The 24,138-nt window shown below is 37.7% G+C and overlaps 1 protein-coding gene across 5 annotated transcripts in view; it reads left to right on the forward strand.

Annotated features, from left to right (window-relative positions):
• Positions 1–24,138, forward strand: part of CHRM3 (cholinergic receptor muscarinic 3) — a 3,548,735-nt gene that overhangs the window by 2,103,265 nt on the left and 1,421,332 nt on the right. The gene's annotated exons all lie outside the window — the stretch shown is intronic.

Consider the following 24,138-nt stretch of genomic DNA (forward strand, 5'->3'; position numbering starts at 1 on the left):
CTCTGCTAAGAATCCCACCCCCTCAGATAGAGATTCCCGAGCACTAGACAGATGTGGTAAAAAGTATACACCTCAGCTACTCTTGCTATCAGGACACTAAATTGTCAGTTCCATATGCTGAATACCCTGGAACTCCTTAAACAAAAAATGACTTCATTTCCTGCTTGGGTAGAATCTAAAGAATTACAAGAGTTACTGCATTCTGCAAGTCAAGTAACTAAACACACCTTGCACTGTGGTTTTGATGCCCTAGAAGCTTCTTGCAGGGCCGCAATCACTGGATCTGTAATTAGAAGGCATGTATGGCTTAAGGAACAGCCCCTGCCAGACCATGTAAAATCTAAATTGTTGGACACCCCCTTGCACAAAGATAACGTATTTGACACTAAGGCAGAAGAGGTCTTAAAAAAGATGGAAGAATAAACAAAATCTATGCAAACAGTTAATGATTTCTTGCAGGTATAGCCACCTAGGTTCAGCAGGCATTTTCCCTCCATTCACTGGTGCTTTCCTGCTCTGAGTAAACAGGCCCAACCTAGGCCCCATGGAAACAGACACCCCCCAGACAGCAGCCACAGGAATGCAGAGATCTAAGCAGTGGACTACCTCTACTTCAAAACCAGGGAGTTCTAAGCTACCCCCTTATGGTAAGATGTCTCAATGACTCTCCTCTCACACCCCCTCCCTCTGCCCACCTTCACTTACCCCTAGGAGGAAAACTCTCCTTTCACGCAAGCACCTGGGCCACCATTACCATTGACCACTGGGTGCTGAACATAGTGTCTCAGGGATACAAATTTTCCTTCCACACACTTCCAACCCCAAAAGGGTTCCCAGATCTACCTCCAAGCCAGTGGGCAGAGGCTCAAAAGCAAATCTTTTCACTGCTCTATATGAGGGCAGTAGAACACAGTCCTGGAGAACAGATAGGCCAAGGTTTCTACTCCAGACTTTTTCTGGTGCCACATCCTCGATCTATCCATACTAAGCACCTTCCTGATGATCCCAAAATTCAAAATGCTCACCCTCTAGCAGCTGCTACCCATGCTCTCCAAGGACACTTGGCTAGCCATTCTAGATCTAAAAGAGGCCTACCTCCACATTCCTATCAGGGAATTATGCAGGAAATATCTCTGTTTCAGGGCAGGATCTCAACAGTTTAAGTTATCTGCGCTTCCCTTTGGCTTATCTACTGCTCCCAGAGTTTTCACAAAATGTCTAGCTCTGGCCATTACCTTTTGTAGACAAAGAAATATCCAGATTTACCCACACTTAGATGACTGCCTTATTCAGGGAGGCAGCCAGGAAAAGCTGCTCAAGCACTTGGCCTTTGTAAAGAACCTACTAACCTCCCTAGGGTATACAATCAATGAAAAGAAATCCAAACAGGTGCCCATTCAAAGGATTATCTTACTGGGAGCAAGGCTGAACACAGCATCCCAGATAGCATACCTTACAGCAGAGAAACACATTTTCCTGACAGCTTAATTCTCTCAACTAGCCACCAGACCCCAGCTATCTGCAAGGAAGATCCTGCAAGCTCTGGGGCTCATGGCATCTTGCATACTACTCATTCCATATGCCAGACTGCATATGAGGAAACTTCAATGGTACCTAAAAAGCCTTTGGTGTCAACACTCTCAAGACCTGGAAACTCATCTACCTATAATTCCTTGCATCAGAAAAGATTTTATTGGGTGGGCAACAGCATGCTCTCACAACAAGGGACTGCCTTTTGCACCACACCCTGCCACCCAGACCCTCACCAATGGCACATCATACTATACTTGGGGAGCACACCTGAACGGCAGGTACATACAGAGCCAATGGAGCTTGCAGCAATCCCTCTGCACATCATCCAAAAAGAGATGATGGCTGTCCAGCATGCCTTGATAGCTTTCAAACCCATTCTCTCTCCAGGGGCTCTCCAGATCAAAACAGACAACACCACTGTGATGTGGTATATCAACAAGCAGGGAGGGACTCACTCCTACCCTCTATGCAGGCTGGCCATGACCTTTGCCACACAGCCTCTGCTATGCAACTACACCTGTTAGAGCAATTCCTACCGGGCTCTCTCAACTCTCTGGCAGACCAGTTAAGCAGAAATCATTTGTACCCACATGAGTGGCAGCTCAACAGAAGAACCTTCACCCTAATAACTCACAAATGGGGTACCCCGAAGGTCAACCTCTTTGCCTCCCACACCAATTATCAGCTCAGCAAATTCTGCACCAGGGAGCATCACTGCATGGTTTGGAAAGTGGATGCCCTGCCCTTCCCCTGCGTCAATCTGTCGGTCTGTGCCTTTCCTCCACTACCTCTCATCCCCAGGATACTGCTCAAAATAAAGGAGGAAAAACCAAGGACCATTCTTATAGCTCCAGACTGGCCTCTGCAGCACTGGTACCCCTTGCTGCGCAGCCTGTCCCCACTGCCCCCATGTCATCTTCCTCAGATTCCAAACCTCCTGACCCAGAGGTAAGGGGAATTCATGCATCCCCAATTACAGACACTCAGCTTGGCAGCTTGGCTTATTCCCTAACCCCGAACCAATCTTCCAGTCTCAGTAAACAGGTTCTAGATGTTATCCATGAGGTCAGACGCCCTAGCACCAGAAAGTCTTATGCTGACAAATGGAAAAGGTTTTGCACTTGGATCCAGGCTAAGGGAGCCAATACAGCACAGCCCTCCCTCCCTCTCATCCTGGATTACTTAGCTGACCTACTACACAGTGGACCTACTACACAGTGGCCTCTCTGTCTTCTCTATAAAAAATCATGACTTTGCTATTTCTGCTCATTTTCCCACTGAGCAGCCCCTTTTCTCACATCCTTTGATCAAACAGTTCCAAAGAGGGGCTAGCAACTTGATTCCACCCAGATGGGCACTAACACCAGCTTGGGACCTTAACTTTGTATTGGAAAAGCTCACCCTGCCCCCTTTCAAACCAGCTTCTTCTGCAGAGCTAAAATTTCTCTCCTGGAAGACAGCTTTCCTTCTGGCCATCATTTCAGCCAGAAGACTCTCTGAGCTGAAAGCGCTCATGGCTGTGGAACCCTTCATCATCTTCCATGCTGACAGGGTATCCCTCAGAACTAACCCATCATTTGTGCCCAAGGTGGTGTCCAGTGTGGCTGTCAACCAATCTATTGATTTGCCCACCTTTTTTCCTAATCCACAGAACAAGGGGGAAAGGATTCTGCACTTTCTAGATATGCACAGAAAACTCAGATTCTATCTAGACAGGACTAAATCTTTCAGAAAGTATGATCAATTACTGGTTAGCTTTGCTACGGGGCAGATGGCAAAGCCATCTCCAAACAAACCATCTCAAAATGGATAGCACAATGCATCCATTTCTGCTACAAACACCATAGAAAGCCTCCCTCCAAGGGGGTCAGGAGACACTCCACCAGAGCAGCCTCCACCTCTGCAGCTTTCCTCAGAGTAGCCCCCACCAGGGACATCCTAGAGGCTGCCACCTGGAAATCTGTTCACACTTTTACCAAACATTACCACCAGCCTCTCTTCTCCAAATCCAGGGCAGGGTTTGCCTCTGCAGTCTTGCCAGCCCCTTGTTTCCTTGACTGCCTCTACCCATTTCCTCAGCTTTGGGATTCAACCTAAGAGTAATGACTGCAACAGTGAAACATGAAAAACATAGTACAGTTGTGTATCTACCATAAATGTAGATGTTCAAGTGTATTCACTGTTGCAGTCCTGGTTACCCTCCCTCCAGCCCCCTTTCTTCTCTTTCTCCTTCATTACCACTCTTCCTTGTTGTTCTCCTTTCCTTACAAGGGACATATTGGTATTTACTTTCCATTGGTGGGGTTCTTCCACCAGAGCCTAGCTCCTACTTGGGGGCTCCTGACAGATTAGGGCAAGAAAAAGTGATGTAATGTCGTCAGCTGCCTTACTTTATACTACTGATGACCTGACGTCAGTCCTGAACCCACAGCAACTGGCGCAGAAATACTAAGTGTCAGGTATTCGGGCCGGCCGAGGGCTACCCTGGCAGGGATAACCCAACTGTGATGACTGCAACGGTGAATACACTTGAACATCTACACTTATGGTAAGTGTACACAACTGTACTATCCTCATATGATACAGGAGGAATGCAGTCATTACAACAGCCCAGTTGAAGAAGCCAGTTTTATTTATTCAGACTAGCTGAAACTACTAATTTGCACTGCTGGTTGTTGAAGAATAGTCTTTACTCTAGTCCGCTGGCATATGTTGGCTATGTTACACAATCTAAAGTAGCAAACTACTAGATGAGCAAATAGATTTTTGTACTTTAAGGGTGCATAATAAAAATGGAGTAGTTAACTGTGTAAACTGCTAAGAAGAGGAGAAACACATTAGAAAATTAATGTGGGTAGCAGTCAAACTTAGCAAATTCAGGAGAACTGCTAAACTGAGAATGAGACAGGAACTTAGGGGGATAGAATGTATATATTACTAGAAGAGAAAAGCATATGTACTTAGAAGTGATGAGCATTTGTTTCTGGGTAATAATAAACTATAGAAACTTAAAAAGGGAATGGTGGTTTTTGTATGCTCCTCATTAAACCAAACTCCATTCTCCATGTGCAATGCTTACATAAAATGCTATATCTTGGGGAACATTAAATCAGTTTTATTTGTTTATCTTTTATTGAAAATTATTGGCAAAACAGCTTTGTAATTCACTTTCTGATCCCTGTACAGTATTATTAGTGGGAAATGTCATGAGTGAAGTATTAATAGGAAGTTTGTTACAGCATAAGTACAGTACAGAATACGTGATATGGACATCTCTGTGAAAGGGTCTTGTTATTAAAGTAATTTTAACTAGTAAATTACAGTATTATTGCTGCTAAGACTGCAATATGTTGTATAATAGTTGTATATATAAGCCTGCATATATCATAGGGGATATCTTGACCAATAGAGCTTAATGGGAAAGATTTGCACAACAGCATTCCTGTTTTTCATGTTTGTTGCTTCAAGGCATGATTGCCATTCAAATTAAAGCTTACAGCAAACTGATGTAAAACCTTTCTTCAGTAGCAACTGTAGTGCAGCAGACTGGATGTACTATGGCTCGTAGAACCGAGTCTGATTTATACTTTTCAGTTGATTGTGTAATTTATTATTCTCTTGAATTATTAACATAAGCTTCACTTATCGTTACCAGTGTTTTGGTTTGTTTTATGAGGTAGTATTTATGTGAGCTCTGTTGTGCTGCTGTAATAAATATTAATCTCAGTGTTATCGTTGTGCTCTTTGTGCTATGCAGCAAAAACAAAAAGATAATGTTAGTTGCTTCATGGGTTTGTATAAGAGCACATGTAAATATTTCTAGGAAATCAAAGTTTGATGTCTAGTGCTCTATATATGAACCAGAAGAGCATAATGTGCATTTTTTCTTTAATGTGGCAGATTCATTTGTAAAATGTTTATGTAATTCCTATTAATTCAATTAGTTTAATATTGATTGTACCTTGTCTAACATTCTTTGTTGTTTATAGGCTTTTTGTGATTGCACCTTCTTTGACGTTCCTTTATTTTTCACTGCAACCTCGCCCTCATCCCTCTTCCAGTCAAACATTCAGGTGAACATAATGTAACATTGTGTAACATGTTACACTGCATAATATGCTGTGGTGTGGCAGAGAAGAACATATAAAGCCAACTGGAATAACACACTGTAGCACAGCATAAGTAACATAACATAACACGCCATAGCATGAGATAGCCAGGAACAGCACAGAGTAGGATAACATACGATCATACCTTTCAATCTTTTAGTGCCAGAAATCTAAACAAAGTCAAAAACAATGGGGCGGACAAAGGACCTAAACTAACAGCTGACCCAGTTGTTTCAGATTTGGGTGGACAGTGGCCTAAGTTTTGACTGTGTCTATTATTATAAGAAAGTCCATCTATATTGCACAGTTTATAAACAAAGGGACTGTGTCTAGAACTAGACATGTCATTAATCCCTTTTACAAAGCCCTGATTAGGTCAGTCATTGAATATAATGCCCCCATTGGCACATATCTGTCCAGACAAATGCAACAACTGAAATGCCCACAGAGATATCTTACTAAAAGAATACAAAGTCTAAACATGTCCTACATGACTTGTGACTGGTATACAAGGCATCCTCCAACACATTATTGATGGATTTACTGCACATCAGCAAGTCAAATATCATGAGAAATACTCAGTCTAAGGAGCTAGACCTGTACTGCAGCATCAACAGTATATCTTGAAGGGAATATCGCTGACTGAAACACATAAAACAAAGTTTACCCATTTCTATATTGAAGGACAACTTGGATCTATGGAAGGGAAACAGACAGTTTTCACCAGGACTGCTCCTTGCACTACTAATGGTGAGAGATGGCTCCTTAATGCTTTATCCTATGCCTGGGTCATTTCATATTATCTGTGGTGTGATCCCAGTTATTCTCATTAGGAGTAAGGTAGACCTGTTGATCATGTGATGGCTAAGGCTAATCTCTAACAAAATGGGATAGGTTATTTTGAGCACATTGGCTAGATTTAAAATGGCCCAAAAGGGCAGGTAGCCTAGTACTTACCTATACTATGAACCTATGAACTCGGGAGAGACTTTAAATATTGTTCTTATAACCCTAAAAAGTTGCTAAAAAAACATATTTTGAGTTCACATGCATGTCTTTTAAAGGATGTATAGTCTACAAATTAAACGTCTGTCATTATTTAGTGACTTCAAACCTCAATGATTTGACAAAAAAAAATCACACATTTTATGTTTAACAGATCAAAAGTATGAGGGAAAAGTACTGGATATTACTTAAAAATCTGAACATTTGAGAGGCATACATACCGTAGCTTTGCATAGCGTAGCACAGCATACTATACTATACCATGCCACATCATTCCATAACATAATATAGCATAAGTAAGATTGGAACAGCAGAGAATAGGATAACATCATTTAATAAAGCACAGCATACAGTCCAATAAAATGCAAACTATGCCATGCCATACCATACCATACCGTACCGTACCGTACCATACCATACCATACCATACCGTAAGGTAGCCTGGAATAGCAAAGACTAGGATAACATGCTATAACATAGCATAGCATGCATTCCATGACATAACATACATAACATAGCACATCATATCATAAGACATCCTGGAACAGCACATACTAGGATAACGTAATATAACATAGAATACCATGCATTCCATAACATAACATAGCACACTATTGCAAAAGGTAGCCTGGAATAGCAAAGATTAGGGTAATTTACTATAGCATATCATAATATACAGTCCTTGACAAATCACAGCACAGCATAGCATACCATACCATATCATGACGTAGCATACCATAGCATAAAATAGCCTGGAATAGCACAAAGTAGGATAATATACCATACCATACCTACCATAAATAGCAAAGCAAAGTATAGCAACCATATCAGAGCATAACATAGCTTACCATAAGATAGTCTGGAAACTGCATAGCAAAGCTTGTTACTCGCCTCTTTTATGTCAGGAAATGTGTGTAACAAAGCTGCCATTATCCTTATACTGCTGTGTAATCAGTGTATTCCAAGCAGTAGAATGGTTTTCTTATCAACCATGTGTATCAGTTATGGTTATCAGCTATAAACTGATTGCATAAATCTGTCAATGTACTTAGTATCACTTATGTTAAATCAGGTAAACCAATCAAAATATGTTGTCTTGTTTTTCTTTTACAGTTCACAATATTTGTTCACATAAAAGTTACCAACACATTCTTGGAGTTCTGCTTCATATTTTGATTACCAGATAGCCAAGCTAGGATTGTGGCCCATTTTCAGTGAAGGCTGAGTGATTAATGTGACAAGAGCAATACAAACCATATTTTGAAAAGCCATGCAGCTTAGAAACAACTTAACTGCAGTTTGATAACAATGCATTACTGCAAATAAGATCATTTTACTGCATGACAAGTGGTACTAAAATATTAGGTATTAAATATGGATGAGGATTAATCTTAAATGATATTCTAATTCTAGTATCTAATTATATTCAAATTACATTATTGAATATAAAATATCTACAAATATTAACGTGCATTTTGTATGAGGCTTGGTAATAGCAGCCTATAGGAAACTTCTCTCCATGGCATCCGCCTTTTTATCAAGTAGAATGTTATTGAATGTACAAAATTCAGAGTTATTTCTTTTAGCTGGATCCAGGTAGATAAACAGGACTCCTTTTCTAGATCATATGTACCGGCATTGAACATCACAGGATGCTAGTTGTCTCACTCTATTCTGCATTAATTGCTGCTGTCATGTCTTGAATTTGCAGTCCCCCAACTTGTCATGGTATATATTACAAAGTAGCAGTTTGGTGGGGACATTATGGTATCCTTTCTTTGTAAATATAGTCATGCAGTCATGTAGAGAAGACAGTGCAAAATAAATCCCCACACTTCTCATGTGTACCAAATGAGCAACTGGATTACAACATGTGCAAATTTTATAGCCTTGAACAGGTATTGATAATATGAGGGACATAATGAACATTAGCAATGCATGTAAATAAAATTGTGAAAATTAATTTTATAATATAACTTACTGTAAATGCTTAAGTGGCATAAGATGGCTTTGAAAGTGAATATGGCTCATACTATTACAGACTGTCTTAGTTGTTGTGTCTTTCAGCTTTTCCCGGTTAGGGGTCACCACAGCAGAACTCTGGTCCGCTAATGATTGGCAGTAGATTTTGCGTGCTGAGTTGCCAGCCCTGACGCACAACCTTCAACAAAGGTACGCCCATTCATGCATGTATCCACACAGGAGACGCTGTAGCTGAGAATCAACCGAAACAACGTCTTACTGTGAGGCGACAATGCTACCGCAGCACCACCACCACTGTCTTAGTGAAAAGTATTTTTCTGTCTCTATCTACAAATATAATGTAATTCATGACTGATTACTTAGGCATTTAATAAGCAAATAAGCAAACTTATCTCAGGGACATTTTGTAGACATGATCAGGGTAGAAGAAAAACTGTTGCATAGTTAGATATTATACTATGTGCAAAAATAATTATTTTGCACTCAAATACATATTGTGCAGTAAGATAAAGTTACAGCAATTGCAGAAACAAAAATGATATTCTGGATAAGTTAAACACTTATGCATAGTGACTTTGTTGATGGAATAATTAATTTATCTTAGGGGTGACACAGGCTACATTATTTATTGAAGAATGGGTAAAGGAAATCTAATTAAAGGCAGACAGTTTTGGAGAGACAGTTTCCTATGCTAGCAGAGCAGAGAAAGGTCTGCTGTTAAAATGAGACCTTTGCAAATAGGATGAGAAGCAGAGTATGAGTTTTCTAGTTAAAGGACAATTTGCTTACAAAAAATTGTTCTGGTGTTTAATGTCACCTGTTCTAAAGGTTATTATAGCAATAAGAGCAAACCAAAATCACGCATGGTGGATCCAGTGCACGGCTCAATCCAAAATGAGTCAAAACACACAAAGCAAGCCAGCACAAGGTTAAAGGCAAGCAGAAATCTTCTTTTATTGTGGCATATTAAAACAGAACATAGCATTTTTTTTTTTTTTTTTGTTTTGCTATGTTCTGTTTTAATATGCCACAATAAAAGAAGGTTTCTGCTTGCCTTTAACTTTGTGCTGGCTCGCTTTGTGTATTATAGCAATAACCCACGCCTGGGTGTGGGTAATGCTGGATTTACCCATGGTTGGTGTGGTTTGGTCATGAAGGGATTCACATCTAGATCAGGGGAGGTCATTGTGCCTCTTTACTCATCCCTCATTAGGCCCATAATTGAGTACAATGCCCCTTTTGGGATGTACCTTACCAGACACCTGCAGCAATTGGAAAGACCCCAAAAGTACCTCACCAAGAGGATCAAAGGGCTGAAACAGATGCCATATGCTGCCCAGTTAAAGAAACTCCAGCTCTACTCAGTGGCATACCGCCTGCTCAGAGGCGATCTGTGTCTGACGTATAAAGCCATGTCCAACCCGGAATTAATGGACATGCTGCACCTCAGAAAATCCAAATCCCATCGAGCTACGCGCTTGAGAGACTTGAACCTCAGCACTGAAATAAATAGGACATGCTGGAGGGACAAATTCATAACCCAGAGGCTCCCTTCACTCTGGAATAAAATCCCAGTCCAGGTTAGGCAGAGTCCCTCACTGACTCTCTTTAAGAGGAATCTTGATGAGTGGATGGGAGATAGTAGGTTTACCCTGGGTATCACTTCTGTGTCACTGTTAGACAGAGGCAGAGTATACTAACCTCGAAAAAGGGCATAGCAAAATTAATTTAAAATGGGTGGCGAAAGCCAAACACACTCTGTCTAGGCTTATAAATGCCCTAAGGCAGATAGTCTAGTATGAACCTATGAACCTATAGCTTACTCAACACAGAAAACAAGTTGAAATACCACAGATGTTCCTAACTAAGATAATTTGAGTCACTTACCAGTAAAAGCTCATTACTCAAATCTTCTAGAGTGTTGAGGGTGATCTGTGCCTTGCCAATTATGCCATTAGAGACCCTGCTGCCCTTGACCACCTACATCTGCACAAGTCTAATAACTTAAAAACAACAAACATCAATCTTCAACAGCAGATAAATAGAACATGATAGTAAGACTGATTCATTATGCAGGGCCTCCCCCATCTCTGGAGTAAGCTGTCCTTGAAAGTATTCATCAGAGGTAACCTGGATTACTGGATGGCTGGATTACTGGATGGCTGGATTACTGGATGAGTGCTCTCATCTTTACTTTTTGGCTGCTGGCCTAGCCCAGTGTGAGAAAGAGGTTATATCCTGAGTGCAGCTATTGGCAAGGTGTTGATGGTCACAAGACTAGATTGCTTTGAAACTTCTATGACTCCTGTGAATAAAACAGCCTGAGTGGGTGAGACAAGGGGCCCAGCCGCGTTGGACCCTGTGTGACCTCATGCAAATAGACCCAGCTCAAAGTTATAGATTCTTCATGTAAGATGTACTATTTGGGGGAAATTTTAATAAGAATATCCCACTTTTCAGCAAAAGTGTACTGTAAACAGGCTTCATGCTCCTCGTATTACACACACAGATACACACACACACACACACACACACACATACATACATATATATATATATATATATATATATATATATATATATATATATATGTATGTTTATGGGGCTACTTCTAAATTTCAAAGTTTCAAAACTTTGAATTTTTTATTGTTGAGACCATAAGATCATGGTTTTGAAAATTTGAGCCATTAAAAAGGGGATCACTGTACAGTGCAGAACAGTATAATTACCATTTTCCTCGCTGTAGTATGATCTCGGAGTTGGTATATTTAATTAGCAGGGGGTGTGGAGGTTTAGTGAAGCTTGCAACCCTGCAAAAATGTAAAAAAGGAAAAACATTTTTTGTTTTTATTTATTTTCTTTTTTATTTACATTATAATATTTCAGAACTTTGATCTTATGGTCTCAACCATAAGAAATTCTACGTTTTGAAATGTCGAAATTCAGAAGTAGACATATATATATATATATATATATATATATATATATATATATATATATATATATATATATATTTACATGGATCTATGTCAGTTGATCAAGTTTGCAGATGCTTGAAATTCATACCAGTGAGACAATATGATCAAATTTACAAAAACTCGAACATTTAAACACAAACTTATATCTTTTTTATGTTTTTCCAGTAGGGAAAGCTCCCTGCACCCCCACTTCCCCTGCAAATTATATATACCAACTCAGAGGTCGCACTACATTGAGGAAAGTGATACATTTCCCACTTCTCACTGTGCAACAGGCTCCATTCAAAAGTTTTTAATTTTTTGGAAATTCGATCATATTGTCTCACTGATATGAATTTTGAGTTTCTGAAAAGTTGATCAACTGATAAAAATCCATATATATATATATACATATATATATATATATATATATATATATATATATATAATAATATATATATATATATATATATATATATATATATATATCTATATATAGATATATATATATATATATATATATATATATATATATATATAGATATAGATATATATATGTTATATATGGGTTCACTTTATAACATCAAAATACTGAAATGTCGAATTTCAGTATCTCAAAGCTATAAAGTCAAATGTTTGAAATAGTGAACGTTCATAATCGCAAATTTCACATATATCAAACATATGTCGAATTCGCGGTTATGAAGTTGCGCTACGTAATGTCCGGGTTTGTGTTTTGGTTGTGCGCGGTGCCGTGTGTGGATGTAGGTGTTATGTCAGGTAAGTGAGTGTTTTGTAAGGGTTTTGAGTGGGAGTTAGAGTGTGTGTGAGGGATTGGAGAATGTGCGTGTGTGAGTGAGCTTTTGTGTTGTGTTTGTGCGATCTCGGAGTTAGTATATATAAGTAGGGGGGTGTGGGGGGTGCAGGTGGGCTTGCTCCCTGCTTATGTGTGTGTGAGTTGTGTATGTGTGTTTTTTTTTTATGTTGTGATGTGGGTGTTGTGTTGTATGTTTAGTGTAGTGTGTGCGGTGTTTTCGGTTATGTGGTTTCGCAGTTTTTATTTGTCGGTGTTTTGTGGATTCGGTTTTATAGTCTCGAGATACTAAAATTCGATATTTCAGCATTTCGAGGTTATAAAGTGCGGCTAACATGTTAAATGATTGACACAAAGGGCATTGACTGAGACATACTAATAATTCATTATATGAAAAGCAAAAATTACCAGTACCCAGTACATTGAAAAAGGAAACACATATCCTTTAATAAGGTACACAAAGGCATTACTAAACCCTGTGCCCAACCTAACCCTTTCCATAACATTACCACTCCTCAAGACCGCTCAGACATGGCCCCACCACACACACACACATATACCCAAAAGCAAAATCTGTCCCGTATCTGAACCTAACCTAACCCCCACACACTTGCACACACACTTAATCCATCCTCTTACTTAACTGCAACCCTGACCCAAAAACATACATACTGACACACAGACACAATCACACAAACTAACAGTCCTACCACAAAGCCACGTATCTTAATCGAGCAAGAAGAAGTCACCAACTTTGCTGTTCACACAACTGACCTTTTGCACAAATACACACTACAGATCCCTTAATTGCACTCAGATACATCCACACAACACTAAATCTGTGGTCATGACCAAATGAACTGTAATTATAGCTTGATATATCTCTATTTAAAATTTGGGTAGATATCTAGCTCTCTGTCTATCCATATAGTTAGAAAGATAAATCTATATCTACAGTATCTGTATAGCTATATTGATAGACATCACTTTATACATCTATCTGTCTATATCTGTATCTACATCTATCTATATCAAGCTGCCTGTCTGTCAGTCTATCTATTTATCTAATTATACAGCATTACCCTGAAGCAAGCTAAACCAACAACATGTGTTTTTGGAGGAGGAAAGCCTTGTATGCATCCCCATACCACTTTCTAATTATATATACTAATTCTGAGATTGTACAATCCCTGGGGCAATGGAATATTCTCCAACATGGGGATTGTTGATCTCATGTATATGTCAACCATCTGATCTTGTCCGCCAGAAACATTGGGGGATAGCGAGCATTCAATTCACTAACTATACACCTATAAAGATGCGTATGTGTGTATATATATATATATATGTGTGTGTGTGTGTGTGTGTGTGTGTGTGTGTGTGTGTGTGTGTGTGTGTGTGTGTGTGTGTGTGTGTGTGTGTGTGTGTGTGTGTATAGTGGTGTATAACAACCTGCTTACAATATGGCAACAGGTACAGATTTTAAGACATATTTACAGAATATAGTCGCAGATAAGGATGACTGTGCTTTGTTCAGAGTTGCACACTCTGAACGTGATATTTCACAGAATAAAGTTGGGGTAGGGCAAACTGATTTGTCGGAAATGTTTAGGTAATTGACAGAGGCATCTAAGAAGGTACGTTCTTGTGTATGGCACTGCAAACTTTTGAAGGCATATTTAGCGACTAAAATTATACTTAGAGGCCTCAGAGTGTATGTGGAGCCAGGATTGGGCACAGATGATGGAGAGTTCTATGTCAAAATGGAGGGCTATACAGACAACAGCCTCAAACATGTTTTTAAAGATGCTTGTGGAACATTATGAGCAACAACTACCCATTTTGGTGGATAAGTTGGAGCAATGTTTTGAATGTACCAATGACTTTTTAGCAGCTTCTAATTATCAGAATTTATGTACACGATTTGTTGCAGATACTGAAAAGTATGAAAAGGAACTGTGTAAAAGAAAAATGAATAAATATCAGCGTGATGTCAATGATTTTAAAATGGCAACAGTCTACACATGGAAAAAGCAAAAATGAGGAGTGAGGTTTTCAGATGACAAACAAATCCCCAGGCCCAAAAGAAAAAGAGTTAAGTCCATCTTAAGAAGACAAGACAAACCATCTAGTGCATCGGAATATTCCTCCAGTCTTTCCAATACAGATACAGAACCAGAAATAAGTGAAATACAAGATTTTCCTTCACCAGCGTCTAAAAGATACAGGGCCCCTTTAGAAGGGCAGGCCGCAAACATTGCAGAATAATCCGTGTTGAAGATGTTTCAGGACAATTTGTTACAACAGTAAATTCAGATTCATGTAATGGAACAAATAACAACTTAGTCATTAACCTAACCAAATTCACTTTTTCAGATCGCGAACTCAGTGTGCTAAATAAAGGTTTAGGTTTTGTTCCTTCATTTTTTGTGTCACAATATGATGTGATTAATGATGTCAAAAGCTTTTGTAGGAAGCTAAATTTGAAATATTTCTATGCTCAAAAAGAGGCTTTAAATACAGTTAAATCTTGTGGTTTTCAGTTCAAAAAATCACAGTTTATTCCTCCTTATCATAGCACAATAAAAACCTTTGAACAGTTAGTATTAAAAGATCTACATTTGAAACAATCAAGTGTTTTTTGTTCAGGGTTTGAAAATTTGACTAAAATAGAAAGAAACAGCATTGAAAGTGTTAATGAATAATCAAAATATAGTTGTAGTAAGTGCTGATAAAGAAGGGGCTGTTGTGATTTGGGATAAAGAGGAATATACAGAAGAAGCACTCAGACAACTGTCAAACACACAGTTTTATTCTATTTTGAAAAGTGATCCCACATTTGAACATAAAGCCAAGTTAGATAGGTTTTTACAAGAAGCTATTGAATCAGACATTATTACTTCACATCTTAAGGGACAGCTCCAGGTTGACCATCTGGCTCCTCAATATTTTTATATGGTCCCCAAAGTTCATAAGAGATTGGATAAACCTCCAGGTCGACCTATAGTGGCAGGTAGGGGTTCATTGATGGAACCCCTGTCGGAATATCTCAAATATAAATTAAAAAATTATTGATTTTGATAACAGCTAGGATTCGAGATACTAAACAATTCTTGTCACTGGCAATTGATGTACAAGTCTCGGCTGATGATTATTTGGGGACTCTTGATGTACAGTCTTTGTGCACTAGTATCCCTCATTCAGCAGAGATTATAGCAGTGGAGTTTTGGATGGAACAATCAGGAATGTATAGCACACAAGAACAAGAATTTTTGATTCAATTACTTAGATTGGTACTAGAACATAATGCCTTTCAATTTCACAACCAGTGTTATTTACAAATTAAGGGAACAGCAATGGGGGGCCACTTTTGCCCCCACATACGCTGATTTGTTCATGGGGTTTTTAGAAGCCCAATATATATATATATATATATGTAATCCCTGTTGAATTTAAAGAACAGCTTGTAATGTGGCGAAGATACCTGGATGATTGTTAGGTTGTGTGGTGGGCAGACACTTCAGGCTGGCAAAAATTTGTAGAATATCTTAACCAGAATCTATATGTTATTAAATTCATAGGGGACATCAATCGCTATGAAGTGGAATATTTGGATGTAAAAGTTATAAAATCCATAGAAGGATTTTTGAACACGGACTTATATAGAAAACCTTTTTCCAAAAATGCACTTTTGCATGCCAGCAGTTGTCATCCGCCCCACACAATCCAAAACATACCAGGATCTCAATTCCAGAGAGTAAGAAGAATTTGCTTTGAAAACAATACTTATGAGACACAGGCTTTAGATTTGGAACACAGGTTTACAAGTAGAGGTTATAAAAAGAGTCAATAAGGCACACAGGGCAGCTAGCCAAATGGACAGATCTACACTATTGGTTGAAATTGAACATCAAGTTGATACACAATATGTAAGGTTTATCACCACCTATGGTAGTAATACCTTTCAAATAAAGGACATATTGGCCAAGCATTGGCATGTCTTGCATTCAGACACATTTTTTACTAATTTTGTTGATCAGGAATGTCACTTTGGGTATAGAAAAGGTAAGAGCATAGGACATTTGTCTTCCTTTCAAAAGGGTATAATAAAGAAGTCTACCCACACAAATATAGTGGGGAGTACTTTTTGTGGTACATGTAAATATTGTAAATTAATGGCAAAAACAAAGTCATTTACATCGGTCAGCACTAAGAGAGTGTTTGATATTAGATATATTATTACTTGTAATAGTTTATGGGTTGTCTATATGGCAGTTTGCCAATGTGGTGCATTTTATGTGGGACAGACTTCTTGTACATTTAAACAGAGAATAGCTCTTCATATTACTGACATCAAATGTCAGAGATTATGTAGTGCTTTATATAAACAGAAAGTGGCTCATACCACAGCACATTTTGTGTTTATAGGCTTAGATATGGTAGTAATGCAAGGTACCAATGAAAGTAATCGACATCGGATATTAACACAAAAAGAGCGCAGATGGATAGTGAACTTGGGGGCATTATTCAAACCTGGCCTTAATGACCATTGGTAAATAAGGTAACAATAGATTTAAATATGTTATTTGAGTCTCTCTTAACATAACAGCGGGTATTAATAGGTTAATAAATGGTGTTATTTAATAAAATACAAAAAGTATAGTTATTATATAGTATAGCAGAATTAAGTTAGGTTAGAATAAATTATACAGCAAAAAAAAGGTGAATGTTCTATGAATTAAATATTTGTTAGAGAATTAATTATTTTAATAGTAATAGTATAAATATTCCTTCTGTTGCAAAAGATAGTAATTGGGCGATTGTAAAAATATTCTGGTGGAGGGCATTGTAGTGTTTTTGTCATATGTTTTTTTCACGTTTTTTATATAAAAAAAAAAATTCACGTTTTATTACACTAATGGGCTTACCATGAAGTATTAGTTTGAAGTAGAGCCAAGCCTGTAAGGTTGTACATGAATAGGGAAGTATGCTGGAGTTAAAGCCTTTAAATTTAAGTAACATACTGACAGTCTATATATCATAAAATAGGTTTGAGGTTTAAATCATATGAGCAGATTGATTGCTTATATATTTATTGATTAATATATTAGTACTAGTTTAGCAATGCTTGCTAGATGTTAAATAGTATTCTATGTAATAAGTGAACAAAGCATGGGTTTGGTCTTTAAAATTTAAAACAAGCTTGTTTGCTGACAAATATATATCTGGGCTTTTTGCCTGATAATGATGCATACTGAGGATGCCTTGAGCGAAACCGGTCGCCGGTTTGTGTTTTTGTTGGGCAGGTACCTAATAAACTTTTCACAACTTTGGCTTTTGGATTTATTTGGAGTGCTGGATGCTTTTCTTTGGAACTGTATGTATGTATGTATATATATATATATATATATATATATATATATATATATATATATATATATATTTCTATATGTGTGTGTGTGTGTGTGTATATATCTATATCTATATATATATATATATATATATGTGTGTGTGTGTGCGAGATGAATGAGGATCACTTCTGAAGGAGATTAATGGCTTGACTTTTATGAATAAGGACAAGCATATTCCATAATGTTGCTCTCACTTTTTTATATTATTAGTACTTATGTTTAGTATTAAATTGCGAGTTAATTCTATAGAAGTTCATCACAACAAGGACTTTCCGATATAACTAGAGTGGATATTTCTTTGTTGATCAGACAGAGGTTTTATTTAAGCAATCTGGAAGAAATTTAATGTATTGACATTTCTTGAAGCTTTTTTTTCAGTAGTTCATGTTTTCCAACCACATAATTTTTCTAGTAAGCAAATGCACATTTACTGGTTTCCCTTCTTCAAGTGCTGTTGTTACTTCTTTAAAAATCTCACACAATTCAAAAACAAAGATCTCCTCAACATGCTGTTACTTATCATTTGAAGCAAATCCCTTCTATAAGTTTGAATAAGATTCACTCTGACTCTCGCCATCATTTTACATAGAAGTCAGTGGTCAGACAAATGGGTCTAAATTTGTTCTGGGCTAATATGACTTGCCGATCCCTCGTGTAAAAGACAGGAAAAGGGGTTGTGGATGGATGGATGACTGACTGTGAACTGGTTTTGCTGTAGCCTGTCACCATAGCTCAAGACATGTGCAAATGCTAATTTTTTATTTGATGTAGATGGCAGTGGTTCATCGGGTTTTCAGTGATATTGTACTTAATCTGGTACAATGGAATTTGAGTTTTTAGTCTTTAGTTTTACTTGTGCCATCAGTCATTATTTCATTCGTTATAAATGGATTTCCTCTCTTTGTCTCTATAGCACATTGTCATTAGTTATTTTTTGCTTAGTGAGACATTTGCACCTTTTTTTTTTGCAAGCATGGGTGCCAGGAACTGTAGCTAGTGTAAAAAACTTAATTTGTTATTGATAACCTCTTACATTCACAATTTATCCCTTTCAGTTGCCTGTCCCATTAGCTCTAATGAGAATAATTGAGATCATACCAAAAAGAATTTGAGGGGTCCCATGCATGGGATAAAGAATTTAGGAGCTACCTCAGTTCATCAGTAGTACAGGGGCAGCCCTGAGATAAAGTTTCTGTTTCTCATACATAGATCTAAGTTGTGTTTGAAAATGGACAGGGATGAATTTTATTTCATGCAGATGGGGGAGTATGCTCAGTGGCATCCTATGAAAATACACCAGCCCCTGCAATCCATTCTATTAATGTTGCAGAAGAGGTTTAGATCCCTAGACTGAGTATTTCTGGTGCCATTTGACTTGCTGATGTGCAGTAAATCTACCAGTATTGGGTGAGAGGATTCCTTGTATGTCAGATATGGGTCACCTCTTACCAGTCTGTAGGATACTGAGCATAGTGCTGGGGCTTTGAGTCTGTCCATATAGGACATGTTGTATAGGCCTTGAATCTTTTAGTAAGGTATCTCTGTGGGTGTTCCAGTTATTGCATGTGTCTGGACAGATACATGCCAAAGGGGGCATTGTATTCAATGACTGGCCTAATGAAGGCTGAGTATAGGGGGACAGTGACAACCCTGGATCTAGACACAATCCCTCTGTTTATAAGCTGTGCAATATACAAGGACTTTCTTAAAACAATAGACTCATGTTAGTCAAAAGTTAGGTCACTGTTCATATTAGTTATAAGTTCCCAAATCCTGAACAACCTGGTCAACTGTTATTAATAGGTCATTTTATCAGTGTGACAATAACCTAGGTTAGATGACTTTTCAATGAATACAGTAATGCATTTTTCTTGGCATTAGTTTCAGACAATGATTTTGACACCAGTTATTTGTTTGAGACAAGCCTTCCTTCAGGGGATTCAATGATGATTCCTGTCTTACAGTAATCTGCAAACTTTGTCAGCCAGAGTCCTTTGGTACTGGTTTTTACTTCAGAAAAGTAAATGCCAGGCAGGGGAGGTCCCAGCACAGTACCGTATAGGACTCCACTGGTGACTGGCCCCTTTGTTATATGTTCACATCTATGTTTATAGTTGGATCTGGATAATCTAGGAGATTTGATAAAATACATAATTAATTTCTGAGGAGGTGTTTCTATGACTAGCATGATGTCTGAAACTGAGTAATGCAGTGGGTTTTTTTGTTACCTTTGTATATACTAGTAATTCTATGCCTCTTAAACAGAAATCATTGGCAGTATCATGTGCAGACATATTTGGCTCACAGAGGGTAATATCTCAGTCTGCGTTCACAAGTATAAATTTAATTAGTCTTAGTTTCCATTGCTAAAGCATAGAAATGATGATTTATTTATGCATTAGTTTGAGTTCTACCCTTCGGATAAAGATGATGGCATCTTAATGTATGTTAATTACAGTGAGTGTTACCATGGATGAGAAGCAAAAAGATCTTGTTTCAAATTTCCTTCAGTGTAAGCGACCATACCCTGAAAGCAGGCTGAGAGCAGACATTTTGGAATCTGACTTTGTAGCAAGCCTGTTTAGATGTAAGCACTACACTGAAGTAAATCACTTATACTGAGAGCAGGTCTTTTGAAATCAGGACAAACTCAGCAATGAAAGTAAATCTTTTGGAATCTGCCCCCCCCCCCATCTTTGTATATGATGTCTGAAATATTACTGTCTATAGTTGGATTTCATATTGATAATCTATCAAAGCTATTTCTTCTCGTTTAATGTTTTTACTGTTGTTATAATTTGTTGGGCAAGAAAGTTGTCATGAGATTGGGAAATACATAGCTGACTCAGTTAATTTACCTTGGAAGTTTAAATCAAAAAAACATAGTTAAGAAAATAGGTGAGTACTTAAATTCTGAGGAAGTTTTGTTGTCAAGGCAGGATTTATACGAATGTACTTTATGAAAATATATCATTTATAGAGTGCAGACAGCATTTTATACAAATAAATTTGCTAAATATAGCAAATGTATTCTCCTAGGCTCATAGATGAAGCACTATACAGATCGGATGCACTTTCACTCTGAAACAGCACAGCCTTTTGTTCAATTTTCTTAAACTGTTGTGCCTTATTTTGCAATAGACATACTTTTCTTAATTATATAAAATGATTGTCTCTTAGTTCAGAATTGCTACTGAATGGGAAAACACTGGATGGTCATAGTTAACAGATTGACCGCCAAAGTTCTACAGTACATTTTGTTTTTCTAAATAGTGTACACACAAGGACTCGTGAAACAATGGGTCCATATTCATAGTGTTCATCCTTAAAATTATCAACCTCAGACTATGTTAATCACTCAAACTACACCGGTCGTACTATCATAGTGAGATGGAAAACAAGTCACAATGTTTACTTATTATAAAACAGAGAAGTGTGGTGGTGAAATGTGTATCCTTTTGAGGTCCCTGTCTTTACAGTTCATAATCCCTGATGATATGAAATACAAATGAAGATGTACTTAGTAAATAATAGGAAAGTGTGATGGTTAAAAATTAACCCTCTATATGTCCATCATGGCGCACAACTCCAAATCACTGTTGAAATGAAATACAAATCCTGACACTAAATTATTGTAGTATAATATAGAAGTATGATGGTAATGTGCCCCCTGCATATCCTTTCCCACATAATTCCAAAATCCCTAATGATACAAATACAAGTCATGGCATCCACTTGTTACAGCATGCACAAGTTTACTGGTTATGTGCATCCTTTAGCTATCCATCTCCAGGCATAACTTCCATGTTCATGAGCAGGCCTTCAGGTAACAGATAGCAACTTCTCCCTCACGTGCCGTGAATATTAAAATAAGCTATACTTATGCCCAAAGTATATGCTAATGCATCTTTCAGTCTGCAGCTAAATCAGTACGATCTAATTACAGCCAGTTTTAGTTTGCCCAAACCATAGCTCTGCTATAAGTACTGTATCTCCTTATCTTTGTATTTCTAACTCATGGAGCTTGCTGGGATTAAAAGGTTACAAGTGACTGCACTAGTAGCATTTAAGTGGTAGTCTGAGAATCATATTTAGCAAATAGTGAACATTTTGTCAAGCTACCTAATGTAGAGGTTGAAATAGTAATCTCTAATGTGTGTGGTGCAGGAGAGTTTGCCTCTGTGCTGAACTAATTGTGAATATATTTATTTTTATTAAATCCTGATTTAGCACAATGTTATTTATCTCATTTGTGTTTGATGATATCATATTGGTCACCAGAAGCTTCAGTGAATTGGTATATGAGACAAGTAAATGAAGTTAAAATTCTCAGATGTGCCTCAATGAATTTAAACTACTACAGGGCATGTTTCTAAATTAGGACATAATAGAAAAGATATTCATATTATTTTATTAGCTTTATAAGTCCCAACCCTGTACGTCAGCAACAATTACAGCCCCAAGATCACTTGACCTTCAGGTAAAGGAAATAGTCTTTGCTCACAAAGCTTTCATACATCTGTGAGGTTGTGTGCCTTCAGAATTATGATATTTAATTTGGGGGTTGGAATCCCCCTACCTGGGGGAATAGGATGGTGTCTCCTCTGCAAAACAAATATTATGCATATTTTTTTACTAATACTAATTTAGCAACATCATTTTTATTCAGCTTTGTTGGGCAATTAGATACATTTTAACAAGTGCACGGGAACATTTATGATCTGAAATATGTACCTTTCTTAACTTTGTCAGGAACAAGATATACTTATTTTTGCCCCATCCACCCATGCAACAGAAGATGCACCTTAGTTGTGCTCCAGTAAAAATTCATCAGATCAACATGGAATAAGGAATCAACTTGTTTTTTTATTACTACAACATATACTTTATACTTTGTGTAAAATGCGAGTTAAATCTGTTAGCGATGCATCCATATGTTTCCCTTTATTATTTGTGCTGTGGCATGTGGTCTTATGATGCTTCTCACACTGCTGTGGCTCACTAGATAATGGAAAAGGCTGCACGCTTGTTATATTCGTGGTCAAGTGTAAAGTGGTCCCACTTTATTTGACAGAGCTAGGAGGGCTGGCAATGAAGATAGAAGTGGTGTGTGTGTGTGTGTGTGTGTGTGTGTGTGTGTGTGTGTGTGTGTGTGTGTGTGTGTGTGTGTGTGTGTGTGTGTGTGTGTGTGTGTATGTGTGTATGTGTGCACATGTATGAGCATGCGTGTGTGAATGTGTGTATACATGCAAGTGAGATATTGTGCGTGTGTGTGTGTATTCTGACATGGTATGTTGCACTGTAGTGCGATCTCAGAGTGGGTATATTTAAAGAGCGTGGGTGTGGGGGGTTTGCCCCCTGCTTTAAATGTTAGGTTACTTTTTTTTTTTTTCTTTTTTAACTATTAAAAGTTTTATAACTCGGTGTTGCTCATATGGTATTCTAAGTTATAAAACTTTGTTCATATAATATAGACCCAGCAAATGACACTCCTGCAATGATTCTTTCCTCCTAGAAGCCTTCAGTCATAAAATAAATCATTGACACGTGTTTATAAGTTAAACAAATGGCATGGAAGTGTGCTGTATTCGTACTACATCTCTAAACTTTGGAATATTTCACAATTAGCTAAGGATTCATGTACAAAGCAATTCACGGAAGGATTCCTCTGCTCCTACAGACTAAAGCTCAGTTCCCTTATGTGAGTAAACTATTCCCCCTGTACTAATGCTATCTATCCCAAAATAACAAATACTCTGACACCGTACACTACTCCAGACTGCTTCATTTCTTCATTTGTACATCTCTACATAAACACAGAGCTCTAATCAGCACCTTTGTAATCTTCTGCAGAAACACAGTGCTCTGATCAACACTTTGTTCACCTAGTGAAGGGAAGCATGTTTACAATGTGCTAAGTTTTTTTTTTACTTTCTAATCCTTGTATAAGTATTCTCCATTTTTACATATTTTCAATAAGTTTGTTTGCTATTCTTCAACTGTTTGCATTTTGAAAAGTTTGGCTATTCATAAACTAGTGTATTTTTTCTAGCTCTTAATGAACTTATTTATTTATGCCTTTGCTGAAAAGGAGTCTCTCACAGTCCATTCCAAGCACCCTATCCAACAAATGCAAATAACTAAATAGTAATAGTGTGTGCATAACATAATATATCTTGAAAAAAAAAAAGACTACAATGTTTTGCAGTTGCACTTAATAACAAGTCATGGCTATTGCCAACTCCTGCCCCCCAAACTTGAATGTTTAAATATATTGTTTAGAATGCATGTGTGCATCTGAAGAGCAAAGACAAACATCTTGATCT

Source organism: Protopterus annectens, chromosome 1.part2 (genome assembly GCF_019279795.1).
Source record: "Protopterus annectens isolate FY-2018-M chromosome 1.part2, PAN1.0, whole genome shotgun sequence".
NCBI classification, from domain to species: Eukaryota; Metazoa; Chordata; order Ceratodontiformes; family Protopteridae; genus Protopterus; species Protopterus annectens.